The sequence below is a fragment of the Pinus tabuliformis genome, chromosome 4_1, assembly GCF_031772625.1.
Source record: "Pinus tabuliformis cultivar Carrire ecotype Pingquan chromosome 4_1, CPIR1, whole genome shotgun sequence".
In the NCBI taxonomy this organism is placed as follows: domain Eukaryota; kingdom Viridiplantae; phylum Streptophyta; class Pinopsida; order Pinales; family Pinaceae; genus Pinus; species Pinus tabuliformis.
In genome coordinates, this window is record NC_142303.1 from 304,895,806 (window position 1) to 304,906,887 (window position 11,082).

Here is an 11,082-nt window from a genome sequence, read left to right on the forward strand (position 1 = left end):
GCACCCGGTTGTGCGAAGGCGCACGGGTGAAGGTGTGGATGACCCGGTTGTGCGGTTGTGAGGTTGGGTGGTTGGGCATGGGTTCTTGGGCAGCTCAGGTGAGTGCCCGCCTATCGTGCAGAGGCAAACGCGGAAGGTGTGCGCGGTGGAAACATTGAAGTGTTGAGATTGTGAACAAAGGTGTGACTCGTGCAGAGGCGCCCGTGTGTGGCGACTTGGTTACAACGAGGTGCGCCCAAGTTGGGAAACAACACGATCGTGCGACGAGGTGAACGAAGGGTTGGTGAGTCGTGCGACGACCGTGCGGAGGTGCCGACGAGCTGGGCAACCGAGTTTGCCGAAGTTGAAAATTGGCTAAGTGTAAATTTTGGGTTTCCCAAGATTTAACTTGTACTTATAAAAGACGATTATATATTGATTCAGGCAGACTCATATTGCAGGGAGTTGCCCCTCCCTTTATACTGTTGTGCATTTCTCTTGTATAATGTTGTTTGTGTGAATGTTATGGGCTTTCACTTGTATAAAGGAACACATTAATAATACTTGGTTGCGAAATACAAACTAAGTAGGATAAGTGGAATGTTAGACGTAGTCTACAATCGTAAGTATTGGTGAAAAGAAAACGATTGGTAGTGCCGCACCTCGCTATAAGTGGTTGAAAGACTACCGTAGGTATAGGGGTGTGACAAATGGGATGGTGGAAGTGTTTAATAAGATATTGGAGAATGAGCTGACAAAGGTTTGCAATGCGCAGAGGAATGATTGGGACGTGCGCGCACCTGCGGTGCTATGGGCTTATAGAACTACTTGTAAGAAGATGACTGGACAGGCACCTTTCAGGCTGGTCTATGGCATAGAAGTTGTGATGCTGATGGAATACATTGTGCCTAGTCTACGCATAACAACTTTAACAGGAATGGCAGACCGCAGAGCCTTGGAAGAAAGGCTCGCGTAGTTGACAAAGATCAAGGAAGATAGACTTTTGGCTGGATTCTGTCGGCAAGTTCATAAGGAGCTCAAAAAGTCATGGCACAATCGGCACATCAAACTGTGCACCTTTAAGGTAAACGACTTAGTTTTATTATATGACAACAAGTTTGATAAGTTTCCAAGAAAATTTCAGATGCATTGGCTAGGGCCATACGTTATCAAGGAGATTATCGATGGTGGAGCAGTTCAGCTTGTGAAATTAAAAGGAGATCCATTTCTACGAAAGGTAAATGGTAGCCGATTGAAGCCATACATTAGGGATTCGGCCAAATGACTATATGATGGTAGCACAGTCTTAGTGCTCCAGGAAGATGCAAGGAGGCGCGGGACTATAAACGACACTGCCCGAGGTGTAGAGCTGCATGACAAGAGGTCTGCATGGAACAAAAGGGTGTCACAGCATCAACGAGAGTGCGAAGGGAGCTGCGCTATAGGGGTGGACACCACGCAACGCAGCCAGAAAGTGACCATTACTGTCACTGTTCATGATTTGATTGCTAGAAGATGGTTAAAACGAGTGAGTTGGTGGCATTTAAGGCATTTAAGGCTGAAATCAAGTGTGAAATCTTTGGAAATCTGCCGCCAATCTCGCATTTATGGACGAATTTTGGGGGGAACGGTTGAATTTGAATTCAAATTGCCTATAAATTATAGATGGCCATCCAATGAGAAACAATTTTCATTCTGATAAATTTTATGTTGTGCTATCTGCTGTGCATGAACCGTGAATTATTTGAGGATTTTCTTGCAAGCCCCGTGTTCGATCAGTACCCTGAGTCCGACCGCAAGCTCATTTGTGAAATCATGTTAGGACCAACTCTCGTATAAACTGCAAGTGTTAGAGGAGATATTGTCTCTGAGGGAGCTGCCCTTGAGGTCATGACTATGGAGGTTCCCACAACAGTTCCGAGGTCACTTAGGCCGAAGCCTACCTTGAAGAGAGAGGATCCCGAGCCTAAAAAGGATAAAAAAAAGAAGTCGATGTTGGTGCATGAGTCAACGAGGAAGAATGCAAAGGAGAAGGGAAATGTGGTAGACCTGGAGGACGAGGAGGGCATGAAAGACATAGATATTGAGGAGGTAGACCCTATCTCAAAGTTGTCGAAATACATCCCTCCACGCCAGGGCAAGGTGAAGGTCCTGAAGGACCCAGATGAGGGACAGTTCCTCCTTAACACACCCCTGCTGCTAGAAAATATAACTTTTGAAGGTCCGCGCTTGGTGCACATCCCACATATGAAGCTTGAATATTGGGATTTGGGGGACATCGAGTGGTTCCCCCACTTGGCTACTGATACCTTCATGAAGCGAGTTTTCTACAAGGAGTCTGGTGTCACCGTGCTGGAGCCGGTGGAATGGATTCATCGTGTAAAAAAGGCAGGGTTGTTGAACCTGCTCTGGGTGCCTCACTACCACCGTGCACCAATAAATTTGATAGTCATTAAGCAGTTGTTATGCCTTGTGCATGACGAGTGCTTGTGCTTGAGTTATCCAATACCAATCACTGATATGATGATCCATCAGATCACATTGTTACCTCATTCTGGGTTGAATCCGACAAAGGTGTTTAGTGGAAAGATGGGAGAGTGTGACATCCCCAAGAAGAGAAGGATAAGTTCAAACTTGTCAATAAACTGCACGGGTATTGTTTTATAGTATTACCGACCCCGCGGTGAAGGTTTCCACTCAAAATTTCGCTGGAAAAGTGATGCGAAAGTGCCGCGTGGATGAGGTGCTGACACTAGTGGTTTCGTTAGTGGCTCAGTGCGCAAAGGCGTATAGTTCAACTGGGCGTGCTACCTGTGGAGCAAGTTCCTCGCAAAATACAGCGAGGCACATGAACATAGTAATACATTTCATTACTCATGGCTATTACTCCCGATCGCGTTGGTCATGTTGGAGTTGCAGAAGGACAACCAATTTCCTCCGATCGAGATAGATTTGCCAGAAGCAACAAAGTTTGCTTCCCTCTGGGCTACAAAGTATGTTGACCGAGTCAGGGAAGGAAAATTGTTTTGGGTATTGATGGAGGCGAGCATCTGCGTAACAATCAACTAAAAGCTAGGGTTGTCACCAACCGTCTTTGAGCAACTATTTGGGTATGCAGAGTTCAAAGCGAACTTCCACTATGTTTACATCTGGGCGCTGAAGGATCTGGATCAGAAGTGGTATGATCTTCCCTACTTGGCTACGGATGATGCCATTGTAGAGGTCCTCAAGCATTGGCCAGCAGATTGGCACACAACATTGGATTTGGCCGCTGAGACTAGCAAGTCCGCGGAAAAGCATAAAAAGGAAGCGACTCGATTGAAGGTTTAGCAGTTGGCAGAAAAGAGGAAGAAGGAGACTGGGGAGAGGGCCCAAGCAGAAGTAGAGCACGCTGCAAAGGAACAAGTAGAGTAGGAAGAGCGTGGCTCTGACATAATTCATAAATCTCCTTCACCCCAAACAGAGAAAGAAGAGTGGTTAGAATAGAGTGGCGACGATCAGGATAGCACTCCCTTCTGTGCAAAGTGACATAGGTAACATGAAAAGGAGGGACAACAAAAGAAGACCAAATCCTACAAGTCATCGCTCGATCCAATTACCTTGACAGAGGGTGACTTAGACGATATTGGAGACAAGGTAAGGGATACGACCGCAGAACTACTCAATAGTTTGAGAAGCAGCAGAAGCATGGACTAAGTGCCATATAGATGGGTCTATGCGAGTTGTAGATCCAAACAACTACACTCCAAGCAGGTACAGGGAAAAACAACGCGACATCAACAGTTTGGCGCTGGTGACCACTCAAGCAATAGAGTTGTTTCAATCTTTGGATCTATGGGAAGTTGTGCTGCCTGATGGAGCTTTGACCACGGAGGCAACCACTGAAAAAGCTATTGTCAACACTTTGAAGAATGTTGGTTTGAACTTGGCCACGCTCCCCAGTGAGTTTCTTCACACACTACAAGCCGGTGTGATTACAGAGCTTCAGGCTCGAGAGCAGTGCGCGCTGACCCTGATTAGTGAATATAAAGTCAATAATGAGAAGATTTTCGTAGAGAAATCAGTGGTGATATAAGCTTAGAAGAAGGTTCAGGAGCAGAATGAGTGAATTGCAGCTGCAGTGGCCAAAGCATGAAGAACAGTTCCTAAAATGAACATACGAGAAGAAGCACCGTTGGAGGCTAAGATTTAGAAGTTGGTTGTAGGTGTGCGCGATGCAAAGACTGAAGTGGCCAAGTTTCAGTTTGAACTAAACCTTAAAATCACAGTGCTTGAGTTGAAGTCACAGCCTTCAACTCCACCAGAGGTCAGAGAGCAGCTGTAAAAGATGGAGTCACCGCATTAGATGCTTCAGTGGTGGAATGCATTATGATATTCAAGCAATCTATGGAGGTACTTACAACTCTATAGGAAGATCCTAACATGTAGAGGTTTGTTTTCTGTGGAGCATGATTGTTCAGAGATCTTTTGTTTCAGCCGGATGTATACCCCAGGGAGTTTGTACACCCCTCCACGCGGGGGGGTGCGGGGGGGACTTGTCCCCCCCGCGGGGGCCGATCACCCCCGGCTGGGGGGTCCGAGGGCTAGCAGTGGTTCGGGGGCAGTGCCCCCGAAGCCAAAAATAGATGTAAAATTGCCTTGTAAAATTATATTAATTTCTAGTCAATCTCGGCCGTTCATTAGGCGAATGATCTGACGGTAGAATGTATGTTTAGTTTAGGGTTTTTTGCCCTAGAAGGCAACCCCTCTCTTTGTATGAGGGCATTGTATTTGAGGCTGTGATATAGATGTGTATTCTCTGAGTGAGAAACAGAGAGGTGAGACTGTGAGAGAAAACGAGGATATTACAACAGATTTGTTGTAGGTTGTGTCTCTTCATTTTGCTAGATAATAGAAAGGAAGGACTAGCTGTTTAGGGTGGACGTAGCCCAAACTGGGTGAACCACGTATATATGTGTCTCTCTTGTTTTATGCGTTTTCTGTGTTTATATTTCTGTAACATTTTATGTGTTCCATTGCTTCGTAATATATAATTTTATAACAACTGGTATCAGAGCTGAAGGTCTATTTGGCTGATAAACTCGCAGGAAAGAAGGGTTTCTTGTTCGAGTGGGAGCAATGGTGGAAGATGGTAAGTTTAGGGTCGAGAAATTTAATGGCCAAAACTTCTCGCTATGGAAGATGCAGATGGAAGATTATCCGTATCAGAAAGATCTGTACCTACCATTGAGCGGAAAAACAAAGAAGCCGTCGGCTATGACAGATGAAGAATGGAACCTTCTTGATAGAAAGGCACTCAAAATAATACGGTTGTGCCTTGCTCGTCAGTTTCCTTCAACATTTCGAAGGAAACAACGACAGAGGGTTTGATTTAGGCGTTGTTGAAACTATATGAAAAACCCTCGGCCTCAAACAAGGTATTTCTTATGAAACGGTTATTTAATATGAAGATGTCGGAAGGTGGAACTATTGCAGATCATTTAAATGATTTTAATACAGTTACAAGTCAGTTAAGTTCTGTAGGGGTAAACTTTGAAGATGAAGTTAGAGCTCTGTTATTCTTGTGCTCATTACCAGAAAGTTGGAATGGTTTAGTAATGGCCATTGGTAACTCTGTCTCTGGATCTAGTACTTTAAAGTTTGATGATGTTGTTGGTGCTATCCTTAGCGAGGAAATGCGATGGAAAAGCTCCAGTGATACATCGGGTAATGCTTTGAGTGCAGAGTCTAGAGGAAGAAAAATGGAAAGAGGAAAGAGCTCAGGATATCGTAGTAAATCAAGGAAAGGCAAATCCAAGTCTAGATCGGGGATATTGTGCTGGAAATGTGGAAAGAAAGGACACCTAAAGAAAGACTGTAGATCTCGGAAGGGAAAAGAAGGAGATGCACAGCAAGAAAACAATCATGAAGCAAATGTGACAGGTGAGGTGTTACAAGATGCTTTGATTCTTTCTTTCGAAAATATCACTGATTCCTGGGTGGTAGATTCAGGGGCCTCATTCCATGCCACACCTGATAAGAAATACTTTCATGACTATGTCCAAGGAGATTTTGGACAAGTTCGTTTGGGTGATGATAAACCCTGTAAAATTGTTGGAATGGGTATGGTTCTTGTAAAACAACAGAATGGAAACCAATGGCTACTAAAGGAGGTAAGGCATGTTCCAGATCTAAAGAAAAATCTAATTTCAACAGGGTAGTTAGGCAGTGAAGGTTGTGTGACAACTTTGACAGATAAAGCTTGGAAGGTCACCAAAGGAGCCCTGGTAATAGCAAAAGGCGAAAAGGTTGGTATGTTGTATTTATGCAATGGTATTTCTAACTCTGTTAATGCTTTAAATTCCAAAGGAGTAGATGCAGCATTATGGCATCATAGGCTCGGACACATGAGTGAAAAGGGGATGAATATTCTTCACTCAAGGAATTTGTTATTGGGTTTGAAGAATGTTGATTTGGACTTCTGTGAAAATTGCATTTATGGAAAACAGAAGAGAGTCAGATTTCTCAAAGTTGGGAAAGAAAAGAAGAGCGAAAAATTAGAGCTTGTGCATACAGATGTATGGGGACCTTCTTAGGTATCATCTCTCGGTGGTTCTCATTATTATGTTACCTTTATTGATGATGCAACTAGAAAAACTTGGATTTATTGTATTAAGAATAAATTTGATGTATTTGATACTTTCAAGAAATGGAAAGCTTTGTTTGAGATTGAGACAGGAAAGATATTGAAGTGTCTTAGATCAGAAAATGGAGGTGAATATTGCAGCAAAGAGTTTGATAGGTACTATTCAGAGAATGGAATTCGCAGAGAGAAGACAGTTCCAAGAACACCACAAGAAAATGGTGTGTCAGAAAGGATGAACAGAACAATCATGGAGAGTGCAAGGTGCATGAGATTGCATGTAGGATTGCCTTTACAGTTTTGGGTAGATGCTGTAGATACTGTTGCTTAACTAATAAACAGAGGGCCTTCAAGTTCCTTGGATGGTGGTGTTCCAGAGGAAGCATGGACAGGTAAAAAGGTAAACTACTCCTTTTTAAAGCATTTTGGTTGTGAGGCATTTGTCCATATTGATAAAGAAAATAGAACAAAGCTTGAGGCAAAGTCAAAGAAATGTACCTTTATTGGATATGGTGTTAATGATTTTGGTTATCGCTTATATGATTACAAAAATCACAAAATCATTAGGAGTAGAGATGTAATATTCAATGAAAAGGTCTTGTATAAGAATCAGTTGTAGGAAAAGAAGCAAGAAAAAGAAAACAAGGAATATGCAGTTCTTGACGAAATCACTGAAAAAGTAAAGGTGCCTGAAAACAATAATAATCAACAACCACAACAACAGCAACCACCACAACAGCAACAGGCACCCCAAACACCTGAAAGTGGTGTTAGAAGATCTACCAGGATAAGTATAGCGCCTGAACGATACTCTCCTTCATTATATTATTTATTTTTGACTGATTCTGGTGAACCCGAATGTTATGAAGAAGTAATGCAGGTTGAAAGAAGGAAGAAGTGGGAGGCAGCAATGGAAGAAGAGATGGACTCCTTAATGCATAACCAGACTTGGGACTTAGTCAGGTTGCCTGCAGGAAAAACAACATTGAAGAATAAATGGGTTTACAAGCTGAAGGAAGAAGATGGAGGAAAACAGAGGTACAAAGCTAGACTTATGGTGAAGGTATTTGCACAGAAGAAAGGTATTGATTTTGATGAAATATTTTCTCTTGTTGTTAAAATGACTTCAATCAGAACTATTTTAAGTTTAGTAGCAGCTGAAGATTTGCATCTTGAGCATTTATATGTAAAGACAACCTTTCTCCATGGGGATTTGGAGGAAGAGATATATATGTAGCAGCCACAAGGATATGAGGTGAAAGGGAAGGAGAAAATAGTGTGCAGTTTGAAGAATAGCTTGTATGGCTTAAAACAGGCTCCAAGGCAGTGGTATCTAAAATTTGACAAGTTTATGTTTGAACAAGGTTATACTAGATGCCACTCTGATCATTATGTTTATCTGAAAAAGAAAAATGATGGCAGCTATATTATATTGTTATTGTATGTAGATGACATGCTTGTTGCAGGGTCTAACATGTAGGAAATAATTGTGCTCAAAAGAAAATTGGAAAATTCATTTGCAATGAAGGATTTGGGAGATGCAAAACAAATCCTTGGTATGAGAATCACTAGAGACAAGAAAAATCGCAAATTAACATTGTCTCAGAATGAGTACATACAAAAGGTGTTGAAAGATTTAATATGCACAATGCAAAACTAGTTAGTGCACCTTTTGCTAGCTATTTCAAACTTAGTAAGGAAATGTGCCCAAAGACCCAAGAAGACATGGATTATATGTCTAAAGTTCCATATGCATCAGCAGTTGGAAGCTTAATGTATGCAATGGTCTGCACAAGTCCTGATATTGCACATGCAGTGGGAGTTGTAAGCAGGTACATGAACAATCCAAGAAAGGAACATTGGATGGTAGTGAAATGGATTCTCAAATATTTGAAAGGTACCACAAATCAAGCATTATGCTTTGGTGGTTCAAACATTTCTCTACAGGGATATGTTGATGCAGATATGGTCGGTGATAGAGATAACAAGAGGAGCACTACAGGATATGTATTTACTGTTGGTGGAACAACTGTCAATTGGGTTTCAAAAATCCAAAGTGTTGTTGCACTTTCAACAACAAAAGCAGAATATGTTGCTGCTACAGAGGCTAGTAAAGGAATGATTTGGTTACAAAGGTTAATGGGTGAATTGGGTAAGGAGCATGATATGGGCACGTTATACAGTGATAGCCAAAGTGTCATTCATCTTGAAAAGAACTCAGCATTTCATTCCAGGACTAAACACATATAGCTCAAGTACCATTTCATACGATCAGTGTTGGAAGATGGAGAGTTGAAGCTGGAAAAGATACACACTAGCTAGAATCCTGCAGACATGCTAACAAAAGTTGTAACCAAGGGGAAACTGAGAACATGCTCAGTTTCAATTGGTCTTCAAGGATGACGATGAAGATGAGAAACAACCAGGTCCAAAGAGGAGTCATTGTTCAGCAAATGAAGCAGCGGTGGAGTTGCTACAATCATTCTCCAAGTGGGAGATTGTTGTCTGTGGAGCATGATTGTTCAGAGGTCTTTTGTTTCAGCTGGATGTATAACCCAGGGAGTTTGTACACCCCTCCACGCGGGGGGGGACTTTCCCCCCCGCAGGAGCCGACCCCCCCTGGCTGGGGGGTCCGGGGGCCAGCGGTCCCCCGGCGGGGGTTTGGGGGCAGTGCCCCCGAAGCCAAAAATAGATGTAAAATTGCCTTGTAAAAGTATAGTAATTTCTAGTCAATCTGGGCCGTTCATTAGGCGGATGATCTGACGGTAGAACTTATGTTTAGTTTAGGGTTTTTTGCCCTAGAAGGCAACCCCTCTCTTTGTATGAGGGCATTGTATTTGAGGCTGTGATATAGATGTGTATTCTCTGAGCGAGAAACAGAGAGGTGAGACTGTGAGAGAAAACAGAGGATATTACAATGGATTTGTTGTAGGTTGTGTCTCTTCATTTTGCTGGATAATAGAAAGGAAGGACTGGCTGTTCGAGGTGGACGTAGCCCAAACTGGGTGAACCACGTATATCTGTGTCTCTCTTGTTTTATGCGTCTTCTGTGTTTATATATCTGTAATGTTTTATGTGTTCCATTGCTCCGTAATATATAATTTTATAACAAGGTTAAACACAGAGGCCCGAGAATCGCAATGACAATATAATGAAGCAAGAGCGACAGCATGCACCGTCACTATAACACAAAGATTGGCAAAGCTGCAGGAGGAAAAACAACTACTCGAACAGGTGGAAGTAGCACAACGGAAAGATGTAGTCCTCAAGGCAAGATTGGGGCCTTGGTTGGATGAGGCCTATGTTATCTCCGCCACCATTGGGGAGAAGTTGGCAAGCCTGCAGAGGACGCAGTAGAAGATCCATGATGACAACGCAGGACCAGCAACAGAGTAGAACAAGCAGGAAGCCAGACAGAGCACGACTGAGGTAGCAGTGACACAAGTAGAGCTGCGAGGTATCCGCAGTAAGATCTTCATGCCATAAGAGTGACTTGCCCCAGAAACTAAGCAGCTAGTGGAGAAGGTCAAGCAGGTAGGCACGCAGAGCGCGACCAAGGTAATAGTGGCGCAAGTAGAGTTGGGAGGTCTTTGTGCTAGAAGAGTGACTCGGGGGTGAGTCACAATATTTGTGTCGGGGGCTTGTTGGGACACGGTCCCCTAAGGTCAATTTTGGGGAAAAGCCCAAGTTTTTGTTACGTAAAGTGTAAAGTCTCCGCAAGTTGTGGTCGTGGAGTGCGTAGATGGTAAAGTGTCATAAAGGGTTTTACCCTTCTTTTATGTAAGTTGTGTCAGCTTTAGAAGATCTACCCATGGTCCATGGACCATGCAATTGTATAAAAAGGAGAGTCTTAGAGAGTCTAAGGTAGTTGATAAGTTTAGTTCATTGAAAAATACGAATGTAATGGGTCGGTAGAAGAAAAGAGCAAAGAGTCTTAAAGTAAGAGAGAGGCTCTGTAGCTGAGTGCACAGAGGCCTAGAGTAGAGTCTGCAGCTGAGTGCACAGACCCCTGTAGCTAGGTGCATAGGGAAGTGTTGAGTCTGTAAGAGGAACTGGAATATCAATAAAGAAGGTTACTTTGGAAATATCTGTGTTTTGTCTATTTTCTCCTATTATGAATGAATGCACTATTATATTATGATGAATGATGGGTTTATGATTTAATACTGTATTGATACACGATTCTGCATGGTTTACATTGTTATATGAACTCAATTACTAATATCTATTTACACGAAGAAGATTTTAATGCATGTTAAAGATATCAGATACTTAGGTCGATCTGGGTAAATACAAGAGTAAGAATAATCACAGAGGCACATAAGTAGGTGATTCACCTATTTAGGGTCCACGAAAGACATTAGTAGACATTCGTGAAGGTCTGGAAGTTGACTAAAGGAAGTATATCGATAAGCCTTATAAGCCTTAAAAGGCTTATCGATCTACGCAAAGGCAGAGTTAGGGCATAAAATGACATTACA